Source organism: Bidens hawaiensis, unplaced genomic scaffold (genome assembly GCF_021521415.1).
Source record: "Bidens hawaiensis isolate Kalapana, Puna unplaced genomic scaffold, B.hawaiensis_p1.1 tig00044331_1, whole genome shotgun sequence".
Classification (NCBI taxonomy): domain Eukaryota; kingdom Viridiplantae; phylum Streptophyta; class Magnoliopsida; order Asterales; family Asteraceae; genus Bidens; species Bidens hawaiensis.
Window position 1 is genome coordinate 1 of NW_027505891.1, and position 20,535 is coordinate 20,535.

Consider the following 20,535-nt stretch of genomic DNA (forward strand, 5'->3'; position numbering starts at 1 on the left):
TATGAGTGTGATCCTCCGCTGGCCTCTTAGTCTTCTTGAGATCTTCTATCTCACGAAGGATCCTCTGGTTGGTCTTGTTCTGCTGCTCCATATATGCTATAACCTGCAAAAACATAGATGAAACATCATTGTTAGTATTAACCACCGGCGCAGCAGCAGCGGTTTTAGAGCTCTGGAAGACTGGTAGTTGCGTCTTGTTTCCAGCAGCAGCAGGCCGTTGTGCTCCCGTTATTGGCGGAGGCACCGGTGGCAAAGTCCTTGATGAGAGAGGAACCGATGAGGGCATGGTTGATGAAGCAGAGGTTGATTGAGAGGCCATTGATAGTGATATGGGTATCAAAAAAACAAAAATTGAAAGGAATAATATGGATTATAGCACCAAATGCCCCACGGTGGGAGCCAAATTGTTTTGGACAAAAATCTGCTAAGGATAATGTATCCAAATATGTTATGTGAGGTTTAGTGCTAAAACGGTAACAGTGATTATATGAACGAAATAGAGATGAACACTGTGATTTGGTACGAGGAAAAACCCTTTGATCTTGTTCAGTTCAAAAGAAACCCCGGGTGATGACAAATCGTCGATCACCAATTTATTAATAATAAAAAAGGGTTACAATGGTTTGGAGATTATGATCGGTGTTACAAAGTAAACTAGTGAGTAGAGAGAGTAATTGCTTCTGCTCTAGTGCGTGTGAGTACAAGTGATTATATCTAATCGATCATATCTCGATGTATATAAAGAAAATACATGTAACTAACATTCCTAACTATTCGCCACTATTCCACTACCCTTCCAACGTTCATTGACCACGTGCTGATAGCTTTCAGTAGCGATATTCATGGTGGACCAAGTCATATAGCCGTTTACTTCTGTTGAACAATAACCTACAAATGTGAAATAATTGTTGATTATATTTACCTCTGAGGATCCTTGATCTTTGACATGGTTCTGGAACTCTTCGGGAGGATAACTGATCCAGTCACATCTTCAAGGATAACATATCCTCAGCATAGAAAATATCAGCCCTAACAGTGAGGACGCAATTGTTAGTGCACGGTTTTGCATCTTGAGTCTTTGTAATTATCGTTAACGTATTTGTTTTATATTTAATGTAATAAACAATTAAGTTAAAGTCTAGTTCGCTATATGTATTGTCTAGTTCGCTAGGGGATGTTAGCGAACTAAGACGGTTATTCCCTCTGATTCGTTAGGGGATGTTAACGAATCAGAAAATGGTTCATTAAGCTATTTTGTTTTATTTATGTATGTAACGAAGTAGCGTCTGGTTCGCTAGGGGATGTTAGCGAACCAGACCTATCTTCTATATATAGTGAACACTGTTCACGCTTAATTTAAGTTTTTGAGATCTAATTAACGAAACTCAGTCCAGATTCTCTCTCAATCTTCATCCTAATATTATACAATTACTAATATATACATATTGATAATATATACATACACATATACAACACTGAATCAAAGGTAATTATGAGCTAGATCTATAGTTAAGGAATTAATCTATTATAAACGGATCTGAGATCTGTTAATTGTTATTGGATTGATATTTCCGGGTTCCAACAAGTGGTATCAGAGCTGTTGGGGCTCGATTACACTTGATTCGATTGTTTATTAGTATTTACTTTTATTAGTTTTCGGTTTTAGTTAAAATTTGGATCAATTTAAGGTTAATTGACTGAATTATGGACGATTTGGATTGAATTGAGGCGTTTAAAGGTATTGGTAAGGGTTTGTGAGTTGGAATTGAGGTTTGGATTGGTTTTAAGTGGATTTGTTACCGGTTTTGGTTTAAGGCCGAAACAGAGTGTGTGTTTTGGTATAATTGGACGAGTAATCGAGGTTAATTGGTTACGAGTTTAGGTGTTTTGGGTTCGCGATCGAATTACGAGTGTTTTGATTAGTTATTTGTTCGATTTGGTTTAGTATCGAGTTAGTATTACAAATTTTTAGTTTCTGGGTTTCTGGGTTGATGTTCATAATTTCCAGATTTCTGGAAATTCTTTTTGAAGATTTGAAGATAAATATGATTCGCTATCATCTTTCTGATGATTCGTTATATTATTCACTTTGATTCGTTATCTAAATTAGTTGATTCGTCATAACATTCAAGTGATTCGCTAGCCAGTTCGTATTATTTGTTAGTTCGTGTTATCTGATTCGTTATTTGGGATTAACTGATTCGTGTGACACGCGTCCACTTTGGGATTTGTGTCATACCAACCTTTGCCACGTGGCATAAGGTGTCAGAGTTTGTTACAAATTGTTGTAACAACCTGATTCGTTATCTATTTCGCTAAGTTTTCCTTAGCGATTCGTTACTGAAAACCTTTTAATTCGTCAAGATTTCTCTTATTAATTCGCTTGCTAATTCGTTAGTCAATTCGTTAATTTGACTCATTGTTAAAACTGATTCGTTGACTTTCTGATTCGTTAGATTGATTCGTTACAATCAACTGTGATTCGTTATCTGATCAATCTTAGCTTCGTTAAGATTTGATTCGTTAATCTACTGTTCACAGTTCGCTACAACTGTTTACAGTTCGTTACAATTCTCATTCGTTACACTCTTGAAGTTTTTGAAACTTGTCAAAAATGGCCGGTATGTATGCATTAGCATATCAAAACATGTTGATGCAACAAATGTTACAACTTGACACCGAGATAGGTTCACATTCGAAATGTCCAAGATTGATGAAGTTTAGTGATTTTGCCAAGTGGGAACCTAGGTTTCGTGCTCATTTAGGTTCAGTTCATCCTGACTATTCATACTGTTTAGATGAAGTTTATACCGTTCCTATGATTGGAGATGAGACTATTGGTTATACACCAAAGGCTATCTCACAATACTCAGTTGAAGAAAAGAAAGCATTAGAGATAGAGACAAAAGCTTATTCTACTCTAACTATGGCTTTGCCTGAGAATATTTTTCATCAAGTGGGTAGCATAAAAATATGTGCTTCTTTGTTTCAACATATCCGAATGAGGAGTATGGGAAACACTGCTGAAAGCAAGAAAGTGATGCTTAAGTTTCAATTTAGAAACTTTAATTTACTCAAAGGTGAGACAGTTGAAGAAATGACAACGAGATTCAATCACTTAATTGCTGAAATGGACAAGATGAGGTTAGAAGTTTCTGAGAGGGATAAAATTGACACTATTAAGAGTGTACTTGTTCTTATTCCACATTCTTAATGGCTCTCAAGGAGAATAATTATTTCTTGAATGAAGATTTGACTGCTATTGAATTCTTACAAAAGATTGAAGCTAGGGAATATGATCTTAAGTGCCAGAAATCTTCTAAGGAAAGTCAAGATCCTTCTTTCTATGGTGGTAGTATGCCTCTAAGTTCAACTATTTCTCCACTGACTGCTTTCCTTACTCAAGCTGCAAGTGAGAATGCTACTACAATGTATAGTGATCCACGAGCCTGTTTCTACACAGCTGGAAAATACTGGATCTTCTGGTATCTCTGGTTCATCTGGAGGATCGAGAACTTCATCATCTACAAGTAAATTTTCATCTCAAACTAATGTAAACATAAAGGAGGCTGAACAAAACTTTGCATTTTTGTCTGCCTTTATGTCCTCTTACGAGAATTTGGTGAGTAGCAAGATTGCAACTAGTGATTTAACCGATGAAGATTATGATCAAATTGATCCCGATGATCTCAAGCTCATGGATTTAAAGTGGAACATGGCAATGATTGTTCGTAAGGTAAAAAGATTTATGCAAAGAACCGGAAAAGATCTTCCTGCCCTGAATAAGAAGTTGAGTTTTGACAAGTTGAAGGTAAAATGTTATAACTGTCAAGAATTCGGGCACTTTGCGAAAGAATGTGACAAGCCAAATAAAGAATATACTAGTCCTCGTGGTCAAAATCAAAATTCCTCCACACCACGGGTCAATGATGCTGAAAAGAAATCGTCTACTTCTAGGTCACATGCAGTGTTAGCTGATGGAAGTGATTGGTCACAACGACTATTGTGCAATGAAAATCAAGCTAATCTAGCTATGTTTGGGTTTCCTGAATACGTTAAAGATATAAGTGGAAGTGAAGTTTCTTCTGATGCTGAAACTGAGTCTGAATCTGATAATTCAAGTGAAAAGCTTCCAACTAGCTTTGCTTGTATGGCGAAGATCAGTGATTCTACCACATCTGCTTGCATGGCAAAACAAAGTGAGGTTAGTAATTCTAAATCTAAGTTATCATGTGTTGATTGTGAGTATAATAAGTCCAAGATAGACTCATTAAAACTTCAAAATGATAATTTTCTAAAAGAGATTGTGTCTTTAAAAGATACTTATAGGCAATCCTTGACCTCTCAAATCAACTCAAGAGAGAAAATTGAGGCATTGACTATAAGCAATCATGATCTTAAAGCCGAGTTATCTGTGAAAATGACAATTAATGACCAAAAGTTTCAAGAAATTTTGAAACATCGTTCAAAGATAACCGAGCTTGAGAATGAGGTTCTTGAGTTAAAGAATAAATTGAGTAAATTTGAAATTCATCTTTTCTGTTGAATGAAATTATCGAAGTTTCTGGAAAACAAAATGACTCAAAGAAAGGTAGGGGTTTTGTTGAAATTCCTCCACCATTTCACAATGATTATAAAATTAATCCTTTTGCTCCAACTGAGGAAGATGTTATTCCCAAAGAACCTACAATTTCAGAAAAACCAAAACATGTTTCTAACAAAGGTCTTAAACCCCAATCTTCAACTCAGAAACCTCATGTTCAAAGCAACAAAGTTTTTTTGTTGAAAATGTTGACAAAGTTATCACTGAGGATGTGTTTGAACCAGAAATTATACACAAGAACAAGAACATTCCAAGTTCTAATCACATACTGTGTGAACCTCATGAATTTGAGGAGGCTGTGTATGGTTCACACACAACTAAGATGAAACAAGATGTTTTTGTCAAAACAATGAAGGCTAAGAAACCAGAAAAACCCCAAATTTCTGATGAGGATTTGTTGCGTTTTATAAATCCTAATACATCTAAGCCATCATCTGCTCGTGTATTTAAGTTAAAAGGGATGGACACAATGTTTACTGAGAAAGACATTCCAATAAGTATCATTAAACCTGAACTGATTGAAAGTGTGTTTCACAATGAAACTTCCAAGGTTCGTGAACTTGAACGTCAATATGCTCAAGAGAAAACATCAGTTCCATCTGACCCATTGACTAATGCAAAACAGTTTTTAAAACAAGCTAAGAAAATTAATTTTGTGAAGTCAACTGGGACCAATACATTAAAAAGTTTTTCGAACTGTTCTAATTTAGATTTTTACTTGAAAAAGAAATCTGAATTATCTGATGAGTTTGCTAAGAGCATGACAAAAAATGTGAGTCATCATCAAACTTCTGCGTCATTCGTTCCAACTACCTCTCAACATCATCGTGTAGACATGCGAAGTTGCTTTCTTTGCGGTCAGCATGGTCATGTAGTGAAGAATTGTAGTCAGAAGAGCTATCAGAATCTTCATCCTTTTATCAAGGACCATTCTAAGCCAGTTCCTGTGGTAAAGGAGATTCTAAAACGACCTATTTCGTATGCTGATGATACTCATATTATGTTTTCTAATATACATCCTCGAAAAGTGGTTCATATGAATGAAACTCATGGTTCTGTCAAACCTAAGTTTATTCATGTTGCACCCTTATGCAAGAATGAAAATTTAAATGTGGTTCAAGCCGCTTACTTAAGACGAAAGTCTAGGAAGCATGTAACTTATTCTCAAGTTGCTGAACAACAATTGAATGCAACTAAGGTTAATTTTTCTCAAGAAAACCAAAAGGTGCCCAAGACTGAGGCATGGGCTGCCTTTTTGAACTAATCATTTTTCTTTAGTGTGTAGGGTTCATCCAAGACCATTTCTGGTGAAAACTGGATCATGGACAGTGGATGTTCTCGTCATATTACTGGAAATCTCAACCTCTTATCAAATGTGAGAAATATTCAAGGGGGTTATGTGGCGTTTGCTGGGAATTCTGGGGGTATGATTACACAGGAAGGTGATGTTTCAAATGGGAAGATTACATTTGAGAAAGTTAACTGTTGTGATAAAGTGGACCATAATTTATTGAGTGTGTCGCAAATTTGTGATAAGCAATACACCACGATATTTACAGATAAAGAGTGTCTGATCTTAAAACTGGGTTATGTGATTCCCTGAGGACATGGTTTTCATGCGATCACCACGATCAAATGATATTTATATCTTAAATATGAATACTAATGTATCTACATCGATCGAAACGTGTTTTGTCTCGAAAGCAACCGAGAAAGACTCAGTGCTTTGGCATCGAAGAATGGGTCATATACATGTTCGAAAGATGAACTACCTAATGGCAAACGATTTGGTAGAAGGGGTGTCATTAAAGAACTTTAAGTTATCCGATCACTGTGTTGCTTGTAAGAAGGGCAAACAGAAGAAGAAACCACACCCATCTAAGTTATTAAATTCCATTGATACTCCGCTTGAACGACTTCATATGGATTTGTTCGGTCCAGTGAATCGTGCGAGTATTTCTGGAGACTGGTATTGCCTAGTCGTGACTGATGATTATTCGAGATACTCATGGGTCTTATTTATGAGTTCGAAAGATCAAACGTCTGTTTTGGTACAAAACCTTATCACTAAAATCGAATCACTTTACAAACAAAAGGTGAGGAGAATTCGCAGTGATAATGGAACTGAATTCAAAAACACTATATTGGATTTCTTTTGTCTCCAAAAAGGAATTCACCGTGAATATAGTGCACCTTATGTACCTCAACAAAATGGCATTGCTGAACGAAAGAATAGAACTTTGATTGAAGCTGCAAGGACTATACTCGCTGATTCTAAGCTTCCTGTACAGTTTTGGAATGAGGCGGTGAATACGGCTTGTTATACACTCAATCGTGTTCTAACAGTTAAACGAATCAAGAAGACCAGTTATGAATTATTGAATAATTGTAAGCCTAACTTAAAGTATTTGGAACGTTTTGGGTGTCCTTGTACTATGTTAAGAAGGGATGTGGGTAAATTTGATGAAAAGGCCATTGAAGGTTATTTCTTGGGGTATGCGTCTCCTAAGAAACGGGTTTTTAATTTTACGTCTGCTTGTGTTGAAGAGTGGTACCATGTTGACTGTCAAAAGTACACCACTCCTTCACAAGGGAAAGGTCCTGACTGGATGTTTGACTACGATGGCTTGTTCAATTCATTTACTCCATCAACCGATCATCCAGATGAAGATTTAGTCCGTGGTTATTTTGAAGAACATTTAGAAATGCCAAGATTTGCAAGTTCAAATGATGTTGAAGCTTCATTGGTTGCTCCAACTGAAGAACCTGACAATATGTCTCTTGTTCATCATGATAATACTTCAACTTCATCTGATGATAATGCAATTGTGGATCAAGTTATTGAACTTGACAGTGATGTTTCATCTCCGGAATTGGGTGAACATTACACTAATTTATTTGAAAATGTTGCTATTTCTGAAAATCCTACTCTCAGGATTCATAATTACCATCCACAGGAAAACATTATTGGAGACCTTGATGTGGGAGTTCAAACTCGTCGTCAAGTTGCTTTCTCGGGTGAAAATAATGTTTTATGTGCTTATGCCGATTTACATTCCACTGGTATTGTAAATACAGCTACATTCTCTTGTTTTTTATCCCAAGTTGAGCCTACAACTCCTCGTGTGGCTCTGCAAGATCCATCTTGGGTAGAAGCCATGCAAGAAGAATTACAGCAATTTTCACGTTTAGGTGTTTGGGATCTTATTGACAAACCTGCTAGAGTCAAGAAAGTAATTCCAACAAAGTGGGTATTTAAATGTAAGAAAGATGATCGTGGGGTAATTGTGAGAAACAAGGCACGTTTAGTGGTGCAAGGTTTTCATCATCAAGAGGGTATTGATTACACTGAGGTTTATGCTCCAGTTGCAAGATTAGAGTCGATTCGAATCTTCCTGGCATATGCTGCTTACAAGAATATCAAAGTGTATCAAATGGATGTTAAAAGTGCTTTTCTCAACGGTGAACTTCATGAGGAAGTGTTTGTTCTACAGCCTCTAGATTTTGAAGATCCTGATTATCTTGACCTTGTTTATCGTTTAAACAAGGCATTATATGGTCTACATCAAGCCCCGAGATCTTGGTATGGCACGCTCGCCGACCATTTTGACGGATAATGGTTTCGAACGTGGAACTGTTGACTGCACGTTGTTTTATAAGAATTTTGGTGATGATTTTCTCCTTGTTTAGATTTATGTTGATGACATAATCTTTGGGTCTACAAATGATACATTGTGTAAGGAGTTCGATAAGTCTATGCAAACCAAGTTCGAGATGAGTTCGATGGAAGAGATGAATTTCTTTTTAGGGTTGCAGGTTCATCAGTCTGCGAAGGAAATCTTCATTCATCAGACAAAATATGTGAACGACGTCTTGAGCCGATTCAAGATTACTGCCGGAAAAATCCCTTCTACTCCTCTTCCCGTGGGTCACAATTTATCACCGGATGAATTGGAGGATACCGTTGATCCTACCCTCTATCGTGCCATGATTGGTTCTTTAATGTATTTAACGGCTTCTCGCCCTGATATTATGTTTGTTGTTTGTCTTTGTTCTAGGTATCAAGCAAGTCCACGAGTGACTCACCTAGATTCGGTCAAGAGAATTCTTCAGTATTTGAGGGGAAATCCAGACATCGGGTTGTGGTACCCCAAGGTTGATACTTTCGATCTTACTGCTTATTCATACTCGGACTATGGAGGTTGCAAGATCAATTTCAAGTCAACCACGGCAGGATGTCAATTTTTGGGAAAACGGCTTGTTTCCTGGCAGTGTCAGAAGTAGACTAAGATCTCCACTTCAACCGCCGAAGCTGAGTATGTTGCAGCCTCGAGTTGCTGTTCCTAGGTTTTGTGGATACAACAACATCTTCGCGACAACGGTTTGAAGTTTCTTACTACTCACATTTTGATTGATAATTCTGCTGCCATTAGTATCACCAAGAATCCCGTACAACATTCTAAAACGAAACATATCGAAATTCAATATCATTTTATACGGGATTGTTATGAAAAAAATTAATTGATTTTGAGAAAGTGCACACTGATTTTCAAAAAGCCGATCTATTTACCAAAGCGTTTGATAAAACACGTTTTAACTTTTTGCTTGGTTTAAATGGATTGAAGACCCTTGCTGAGATCCTAAAGTTAGGATGATTATCTTTACTTTAGTTTGTTCTATTTTCAATTTTGTTTTGTTTTTAGATTTTAGGGGGTGAATCACAGAAAATTCAAAAATATTATGCCTTAAGTTTGTATAGATAAAACCCAAAAACATTAGAAAACTTTGAAAAATCAAAAATATTGTGTTCTTTCTTGTTTTATCCTAATATTTGAAAAACCAAAAAAATTTTAAAATTAGAAAATACTAAAAAGATTGTGATGTTTATTTGTACAGAAAATTTTGAAAAAGTCAAAAAGAATGTAAATTTTTCTTGTTTTTGTAAAGAAAAATCCGCAAAGACAAAAAGATTGTGTTTTTAATTTGTAAAGAGAAAAACCAAAAAGATTTTTGCTTATGTTCGCTGAAAATCATGTCATTTGCTTCTATTTTGAAGGACATATACTTGTGTATGTTTGATCCTGATAATTTCTTGTAAATATTCGGGTTAGCCATTCACCTGACAAATTGGAAAATACTTGGGGCGTTCATTAAGCTTTTTACTTTATTTTTAGCTGAAAATATATATTTTTTTTTACGAATTCTCTCTAATTCGTTATAGATATACACCATTCGTTACATTAGTTCGTGCTCTCCATTCGTCAACCAATCAGTTCGTCAACCAGTCAGTTCGTTATAACTTACCAACTATAATTCGTTATAACAGTTACACGAATGGCCTCCCATTCGTTTTAATTTCCACTTCGTCATACCCATAACAAATTACTTTAATTCGTTACCAATACCTTAACGAATTACCTTCACAAAATAACTTAATGAATTGCCTTAATTTGTTATTATTCACTTAACGAATTAACTTAATTCGTTATCTTTAACTTAACGAATCTCTTTTAACGAATTAACTTGATTCGTTATCTATAACTTAGCTAATTACTTTGATTCGTTAGATTTTCCATTCGTTAAGTTTCCTCAACGAATTGCAACAGTAACTTAACGAATTAAGTTGTTGGATCTGAACAGCTCGCCGGAAAAACGCATTTCACCGGAAAATACTGTTACATCGCCGGAAAAACTCAGATCTGACCGGAAACTGGAAGTTTGAACTTCATCCATGGTGAAATCATCAAAACACCATAAATTACCATGAAAATCACACCGAACACTCAATTTTTCACCACGATTCCGAATTCAACATCAATTTACCTTAATAATTACTTATTCATCACCAAATAACTTAACCCATAACATGCTCTTCAATGGTGAAATCTTCAATTCACCATAATTAACCACCAAAATCCACAGAAACTTGCGGATTTCAATGATAAACACAAATCCATCATCCAATTAACTCAACAATCACTAAATCATCATAAACCGATCAAAAGTTAACATACTTTTCCATGGTGAATAACTCAATACACCATAACTTAACACCAAATTACACAGGAAGCATCATCTTCCATCAATAAACACGAATTCACCATCAAATCCACCAATAACACACTAATTTACTCCAGATCTGACCAAAACCCGAAGTACACAACAAACACGAAAACTCAGATTTACCTAATTGATGCATCGAGAGAAGCTCCTGCTCTGATACAAGTTGATAGAACGTCATAAAGACCAAGATCTAGCCGTTAATACGATACATCAACACGAAATCGATACTTTAAATATATACTTTATTGATAAATATGGATGAATACATTAGAGAGAATAATAAGTTATGGAGAGAATAATCTAGATCTATGTGCAAGTTCTCTACCTAAATTGTGACATAATCTACCTATTTATAGGCCAAGCCCAATTCTCAATAAATATAGATTAAATACAAAGACGAGATAACCTATAACTTATTCGATCGCAACGAACACCGAAACCGTGCACTAACAGACTCCCCCTTTTCCGTAGCTATCGAATACTTTATCCTTGAATACTTTAACTGCAAATCACCAGTCACAAACCTTGCACTAACAGCTATTTTTTTTAAGATGATAAGGCTAACTGTTTATTGTTCAAGATTAATGTGAGGACTGCCTGGTTACTAGTGGACGTGAGCTCAATTAAAATGAATTGCAACAAACAAGCCTTGAGTTTAAGTTTGAGCTCAATTAATATATGTGAAGTTAAAATCAACCTAGAATTGACATGCTATTGATAGTCATGAAAATTATAGCACAGTCCATCAATATTACACTCGGACAAAACAAACTTCATTCAAGAGCTCACATGAACTCTCACTAGTTTTATATTTTGACTAACATTTTATAAAACTTGCACTTGTTTGCAATCTGGTTCAACTAATTAAATAGGAGGAGGTTTAAGCTTCCATTTATCACCTTGGAGGAAGTTCTTGACGGAATACACATTAACATGATCAGCCGGAATCCGGTTACTCCAGTTCACCCTTCCCGCCATATCCGACCCCTTCCCGCTATTATTAAACTCCCCATAATAAAGCGTCTTCAACGCGAAATCATCCTTCCATGGCATCCACCCTTGTGGAGCGATCAACGCCTCCATCTTGCAACCAATGAACACGGTCCTTGAGAACTCCTTCCATGGCCTTCCAAGAAAGTTCTTGTGGACTTTCCGGACCACAAACGCTTATACGTAAGATGCTATATTTTTAGCTGAAAACAAATTATGATAATATCATATTCAAATTAAAGAGAATTAAATGCTCATTTTTATGGTGCAATTCTTTTAAAAAAATATTAACGTATAAAAAAGTTATGACCGTTTAAAAATCGTGAAAGAATTTGAGTTAAAAGTGAAATTATAAATAATATATAATTAAAAGATAGTTGATCAACGTTATAACTATTCTTTAAATTTTTAAAAGTTGATTAAAGTTGAGGAGATAAGATTATAAATAATTTGAATCAATATGAAAGATACATGAAATTTAGTGTTAAATGACTAATTTACCCTTATGTAAGATTGTACTATATGTTTGAAAATTCATAAATTACTTAAAAATGGTGTCTTAATTTGCCTATGAGTTGTGATGCATTATATACACTATAGATATAGATAGATATATATAGCCACCAAAATGTTTATGGTTAGAGCTTGACTCACCAAATGTGGCCGTATCATAAGTAGAGAGTCCAGGCTGACCCACATGCAAAGACCCTTTAATCACTGTCTTCCGCATCCCATCTCCAAAAATAACCAAATGCCTCTTCTCAATCCCAACCCTCACTGTCTCCTCGTAAACCCCTTTCCGCACTCCTATCACGAACCGCCACCCCTTACTCCAGTCAGGAGATGCGTCCACCGCCTTCTGAATCGACTCGTATTCACAGTCCCCGCCTTTACAAACCGTTATATCAGTACGAACCAATGAAGACGGAATCCCCAGTTCAACATCACCACCACCAGCACCAACACCCTCCCAGAACCCCTCTCTCTCGGTCTTCACCCGCTTCCATGATTTTGTTTCGTTCCCAAACACATCGTATGCCACCATCATGCTCAATGCATTGCTGGCGTAAGTAGCCAAAACGTCCACAAACACCTGCACTCCAATAGCATTCGGGTCGTTCTCGTCCATGTTTTTAACTACGGACCAACAGTCCTCCATGTAGGTCGATGCTGCGCTTAGCCATGCACGGCCGTTCTTGAACTCGCCACGTGGAAACACTTCCATTGTTAAGTTGAGACGGTAGGCGTAGTATTCGAAATGTTATTTGCATTCGGTGAGGCCTGCGGTGAAATTGGGGTATGGATCGGCTGGGGACACGTCGAGTGCCATGGTATGACCTTGACGGAGCAACGAATAGCAGGCGGTTAATGAGGATTTAACGATGTCCATTGCGTTTTCTAATTTAGGATAAGGCTTGAGTGAAGATTCGCATAGTTTTGGGTACAAGGTAATGTTACAAGCTTGTTTGACCAGATCAGGAGTAGATGGTGCATCTTGTGTTGACGGGGGATAGTTGCGGCCGGAGGCGAGGGCGGTTGGGTGTGTGGGAATGAGAAGAGAAATGAAGAAGATGAAGATGATAGCCATTGAGTTGGTCATGGCTATTGGTTTCATGTAATTCAAGATTTATTTATAGTACTGGTGTGTCAAGTTGTCTAATTCAAGAACACCTCAATGCAACTATATGTGATAAGATTTAAAAATGATGATGATGTAATATAACGTTTGTAGATCAATAATTGTAGGTTGGGATGGAAGGTGGCCGTCAATAAGTGAAATGAACAATACCAAGCCGAACATGGTTGTGCCCTTGTGCAATAATTGTGTTAGTGTTTACGATAAGATCATCTTCAATGAGACAACTGCGGCATCCAAGTAGAGATGAAAATGGGTCGGGTTTAAGATAGGTTCAAGTAAAGTTGTAAAAGTCGTTACTTGGGCGGCGGGATGAGAACTAGCGATTAATCTAGATTGATCGAATCGGACTTTATTGTATAATTTTTAGTTTTATATACACACAAAAATTTTATAGGTAATTTTCAATTTATATATACACAAACACACTTTGGCTGGAAATTGGCTGAAATCTCGTCGAAAACCGCCAAATTTGGTTGGAATCTCACCGGAAATTGTTTATTTAAGCCGGAAGCTCATCAGAAAACACCAAGTTCGATTAATCCCGATTTTAGCTGAGTTTGACCATTGACTGATTAATTGACCGACTAGCCCAAAGTTAATCACTGGGGTAGGGGACTAGTGTCGGTATTTTTACAACATTGGCTTTAGGTCATTCAAATCACATACCTGATGAAAGCCTATTCCATACCAGAACCATAACCCGTTAGGTATCTATCACGTACTTACTCTTCGTGTATCGGACATATTCGTGGGTTTTGGGTAGGGATGAGCATGGTACCGGACCGGTACCGACCGGTCCCGATCCCGAAAATCCCTAATTCTTGGTACCGGTACCGGTACCGAAATATTCGATTCGGTACCGGTACGGTACCGGGATTATACCAGTACCGGAGGTAAAATATCGGGAAATACCGGTATCGGTACCGTACCGATCCCGAAACTTAATACTTTGGTTCCGATTCGGTACCGACGGTACCAAATCGGTACCGATTTCGGTACCGGTCCCGATTTTGCTCATCCCTAGTTTCGGGTTCAAATATATTAGATACCATATAAACTTAAACTAAATTGTGTTGGTAGCAACTAGGAATATTATTATGTATATTTCTTTAGTGAATATACTTAATACTTAATATAAAGGAAAGAAAAACATGTCAAATATATATGGTTCAATAAGTGCGCGTATGTTATCGGATAGTTGGGTATGCCAGCAAATCCCTAAACCATTCCACACCTGCGAAAAATTTTAAAAGCAATCTCCATATCCGATTAATTGTCTCAATACTCGTCTCAAATATTTCAGGTTTCAGTATTCCTATCACATTTCAGTTTCTTTTTTCGCTCAATCAACCCCTCATAGACTGGCAGGTTCAAGGAAGAGGTGTGGGCCGTGTGGCCGGGTTGCCAATTTTTTTTGTAACTTTTTTTTTTCATATTTATGTGGAGTGTTTTTTATTGGGTTTATAACGTGTAACATATGTATTAGTGACTAGTAAACTACTATATATTTAATTTTAAACCATTTTACATATAATTTAGTATAGAATAATAAAGTGATATATGTAGCACTTTAGTAATAAAAACATTAATTTATATAACTTTTTACATTATTTTTATTTTAATAGGTATTTTTTTATTATTTGTTAAAACAAACTAAAATGTTTTATAAATAATTTGATTTGTTATAAAAAAATTTTAATTATAGAAAATAAGATTAGAATCACGTAAGAACCATTTAGGAATTGAGAACCTTATTAAAACACTCATTTCTCTAACATTTTTTTTATCAAACTATATGAGTTTTTATTATTATTATTTTTTACATATATGTATATTACCTCTTAATATTCAGTTACATAATGTGCATATATATATGCTAGCATTCTTTTAATTGTACATATATGTATGTTATCAAGTTTTTAAATCACACACACACATATACATATATATATAATACTTGTTTTTTAGTTTTAAACATGTACATATATGTACACACACATGTTATTCTTTGTATTAAACATGTACATATATGTACACACACATGTTATTCTTTGTATACATATGTATAAATATAAAAAATATCCTTGAAAATGTTCGTTTTTTGTTATAGAAAAAATTGCTTTAAGAGAAATTAGTGATCCAAAATGATTTATAAAATTTCTCAATTTTAAAATGGTTCTCTTAAAATCCATACCTTAAGAAAATATATATGAAATAGCAACGATTGGAAATATAAATATATTTAAGGGAGTTTTAAGATTAAAGAGACGTGTATTTTTGAAAAATGCATGAAAACTTAATACTAATGTTAACAAGACTTGTTTGTGGATGTTTTTAAGATTTTTAAGTTCGGGATGGATTTATAGACTTTTGTGAATGACCTATAACTGAACAAATTAAATAGTCAAATCGTCGATATGTGCGTTCACATGAATTATTTGATCCATGTCTTTCAACTGAAAAGCAGATGTGAAAGATACTGTGGTCATGTAATTGCTACAAGAGAAGTCCCTTCAACAAATCATAGTACCATTCTTTCGTGTTGGGTTAAAATATGGCAAGCCACAACAAATTACTATGTATAGCGCTTGAGTTGGACAATTTGTGGATTTAAATGAGTACTGATTATATTTTGAAGCCGAACTTTTTAGTTTGTAAATTTTTAATTTTAATATTCGTATATCACAAACAAAGTGGAGTTAAAAAAGTATGATACTATTATTCTTTGGTTTCAAAAGGCAAGCAAACAAATGCATGTATTTCCTAAAATCATGCCTTGGTAAATGACTAAATGGAAATTAGAACTTTGTCCAAGGTAGGGGCTAGCCTTTTTAAGTTCCTTGATCGAATTCAGCTTAGTGAAAACTAGTTTAAGTTAGTTTGGGTTGGGGCTTTGGTATGCCGATTGGCAAAGTCACTGGAGTTAGTTGTTAGTGTAGTATTGCTCCAGTTGAGGTCAAGGGTTTAAGCCCCGCCGAAGACGGATTTAGAGAATTTAGCCGTTCAAAAAAAAAAGTTTAAGTTAGTTTGAGCTATGCCTGAAGAAATAGGAGAGTCGGGACGTGTTGGGTAACGAGTCAAGCTTGTTCAAGTGAAAATATGTTTAGAGAACAAATGTTAATTTTATTCAAATCAAAATGAGTTTTTATAAAAACAAATTTGGGTTAACATGTTATTAAGTTGTCCAACAACCGGAAAACTGTATTTGTACAAGTCTAGTAGTTCAACAAAAGAGATTTTTTGGTTTCAAACACTTCAATATTCATATTAGCAAAAAAAACAAAAAAAAAACAAACAATATGTATTTATTTATGTATAGTTATATTTTCGTAATAGCTAATCTCATACTCTAAATTCAATAAACCTAATTAGACTAAATGCTCTTTGATATTATTTCTAATAGTTAAATCAATGTTTGAAATTAATTAGGTTTCTTTAGGTATATTATTCCATCTCATTAAATATTCATTTGGCTGACAATGTTTTCTTGAAGAGGAAAAAAAAAGCTTTATAGCATGATTAAATTACACGGTTGCTATCTATGGTTTAATAATCTATGGATTTGGTATGTAATATTTAAAATTTATGAATTTGCTCTAAGTACGTTTTCTTCTCTTTCTATAGTCTAGTAACCTAACATAGTTTTCTATCATTTACCCTTTTTACAAACGGGTTTAATTAGGTATTTTAGTTAACAATTCTCATCATAATATCATATCCCATGATGAGACAATTAAAGTAACTTAATCGTGATTCTGAAACGTCCAATACTTGCATATACCTTCAGGCATATGGCTAGTGTATTTGTGTAAACCTCCCCTCTAGCATATACAAACACGGTGGTTTTCTGGTACACACAAAGGGTGCATATATTAGGTTACGACTCTGGATTTGGTATGTAATATTTAAACACGGTTAGAGGATATAAAAGTGGTACACACAAAGGGTGCATATACAATGTTAGAGGATATAAAAGTGTTAATATGAGGTATGAGCATCGAGGAACACATAAGAGTATAATTATGAAATTAGTTAACATGAGATTTTGATACGGGGAATTAATACATAAGAGTATAATAATGAAACTAATTAACGTGACATTTTGAGCCTCAGAGGATTTAAAGTTATTTAACCTAATGAGACATTCTTAGGCACTTAGCTATCATTAATAAGAGTTTTTATGTTATTTTCTGGAAAGGCTCCTCGATATAGAAGATGATGTGCGTATGTCATGTCTCAGGTTGAGTTGAACAAACCTCTTGTGACAATTAATTTTGCATCTCTTAGACCATCCGTAGTCCAAAGTTTTGGGGCGGCGTTTGTCCCAAAACATCAGAGAACACCCCCCCCCCCGGCACGGTTTGTGCTGCATTTTTGTAATCCTCGATCCCAGTGCCCTACCCTACATTAGCGTTGGATTTACTAATAAACACAGTTCCAAATATCATAGTGAATTAAAACTTTCGCGGAATAATAATAAAGGTCAACCATTTATTACAAACATTCATAACTTGTCTTTTTAAACACAACATAAAACATAATATCAAAACATCATGACAAATCTTCATATGCCAGCCTCTTCAGGTCCTGCCATGAAACCCCCTCAAGCCAGCTGCCTTAGTCTTTTTACCTGCGTGCATACTAAAAGTCAGCTACGTTGAGTGAGTTCTAGTTAATCCGGCAACATACAGTACATTCACAAACTTACATACATACGTATCCGAAGATACTTATTACGTACTTAGCCTGTTATCTTTCTTTTATTCATACATACATGTTTCTTTTCTTTCTTTCATACTTTCAATGTTTATCTTACTTTACATACATACTTACACGTTTTAAAAAGCATTTCGCCCTATAACCTTCGCATATATTATTAGGGTCTGCAACCCTGTATCCGTCGCATATATTATTAGGATATGCAACCCGGTAACCTTCGCATATATTATTAGGGTATGCAATCTTGTAACCTTCGCATATATTAGTAGGGTATGCAACCATGTAAGCTTCGCATATATTATTAGGGTATGCAACCCTTCAAGCGTACCTCCATACAACCATACATTAACTTCTTTATATATTAAATTTATGTACTTTCAAACATACACTTAACATTCTCCATAACTTCCACATATCATTCATAAATCATTCGTAAAACATTCACATATCACACTATTACCTGGCGACACTTGCAATGTCCGAAGATCGTTCACATACCATCAAGCATTCATTCATACATAAAATCACAGAAGGCATACACTTACCACTTAAGGTAAGTGTATTAACTAATCACCTCGAGTATGCGCACAGCCCCGAAAACACAACAAGGAAGTGGGGCTAGAAACTCACCTGAGCTCGGTTACGTTCACCGTTAATGATTAATTCTTTCTTTAGTTGTGCACGACTAACTGTATAACAATTACATGTATCAATTAACTATCACTATCCGTAACGTACTTCTAGTTTATTGTAACCCTCCATGAACGGGGGTCCGGGGGCAGCGCCCCTAGTAGCGTGGTTCTATGGCGGCAGCCCCTAGCAGGGTCCAAGGGGAAGAGCCCCTGGCTGGGGTCGTTCGTTAATGAAAAATTTTATTTTCATTAACTGTCGTAACACAATTTTCATTAGGATTTTAAATTATTACCTAATTCGCTAACTCATTCGATATAACAAACGACCTCTGATTAAGCCTCATTCATTATCTTAACATAGCGAATGTGTGAGTAACGAATGACCTAATTCGTTACCTTAACATAGCCTGATTCGTTATCTTAACATAGCCTGATTCGTTATTTTAACATAACGAATGGGTGAGTAACGAATGACCTGATTCGTTATCTTATCATAACGAATGACTTGATTCGTTATCTTATCATAACGAATGGGTGAGTACGAATGACCTGATTCGTTATCTTAACATAAAGAATGGATGAGTAACGAATGACCTGATTCGTTATCTTAACATAAAGAATGGATGAGTAACGAATGGCCTGCTTCGTTATCTTAACATAACGAATGGGCATCAGTCTTATCCAAACTTTGACTCAGAGGTCAAAGTCAAAATCGCCAAGAACACCCAAACAGTCAACCTACATCAGATCTGCGATTAACCCTCAAATCTTGATGAAATAACACGATTTTGGTATTATTGAACTCGGATTAGCAACGCCTACAAACCCTAACCATCCATTCATCCAAGTATTACGTTTTAAAGGGTATGATTTGTTCATTTATAACCCGGTTATTCGTTTGACAAATTAACCCATCAATCGTTAACGATTTTCAACAAAATCATCACGTTTGATTCGTTTTTACCATACTCATACAGATCTAAGATTACTAAACGAATCTGAACCTAAATGAACAAGCTTCCGTTATAAACGTACCTTAAACGAATCGCTCTACGAACACGGTCTAGTCTTGATGTCGGTCTGGTTCGTTACAACGTTCTAGCACCAATGGGTTCGGGTTTTCACCTTCGGATCTTGGTTCAGGATATAGGAGAGTGTGCGTGTTTTTGAAGGTGTAGGCTTTGGTGTAGAGATAGATAAAAATGGAAAGTATTAGGGTTTAGGGGGTATTTATACTCCCTTAAGCCCATGAACCTAAATTCCATCTTCTAAAGTCCAAGCTCATCCATCTAATAGTTTATTTAATCCAAACCAATACACGACACGTTATTGAATAAACGAAATTTCTTATATTTATTATCATCGAAAATAGGATGTTATAATTTTGGCTATAAACATTCTTACACAACGCTTGAGCGGGAGACTTTAGCCAATCAAAACCAATTGCTTCACATTCATATTATTATTTATATTAAATAATTAAAAAAATAATACTTCCTCCGTCTCATTAAAAGTGTCCATATTCTCTTTTTTGTTTGTCCCATTACAAATGTCCACTTTTAAATTTTTTTAGCCAATTTCCAAATTTACCATTAAACACACACAACTAACATTAACAAACAATATTGATGGACCCATTTTCTAAGGACATTATTGTCATTTAATTAGAAAAAAAGATAATCATTCAATCCATTTTAAACTTTGTGTTTTTCAAACTAAGACATTTATAATGGAACGAAGAGAGTAATAATTGTATAATTATTGTTGGAGAGTCTTGTTACACAACTTTTATGTAAAACTTTACAATAACGACCGGAATTCATGTGGTTAAATTATATAAGAATGTAGAGTTTTAACTAGGTGCGCAGAATCTTAGATAAAATAATTGT

At 35.4% G+C, this 20,535-nt stretch overlaps 1 pseudogene; it reads right to left on the bottom strand.

Moving 5' to 3' along the window:
- Window positions 1–12,224: 12,224 nt before the first annotated feature.
- On the bottom strand, window positions 12,225–13,281 carry LOC143615792 (putative pectinesterase/pectinesterase inhibitor 64 pseudogene; annotated as a pseudogene).
- Window positions 13,282–20,535: the final 7,254 nt, after the last annotated feature.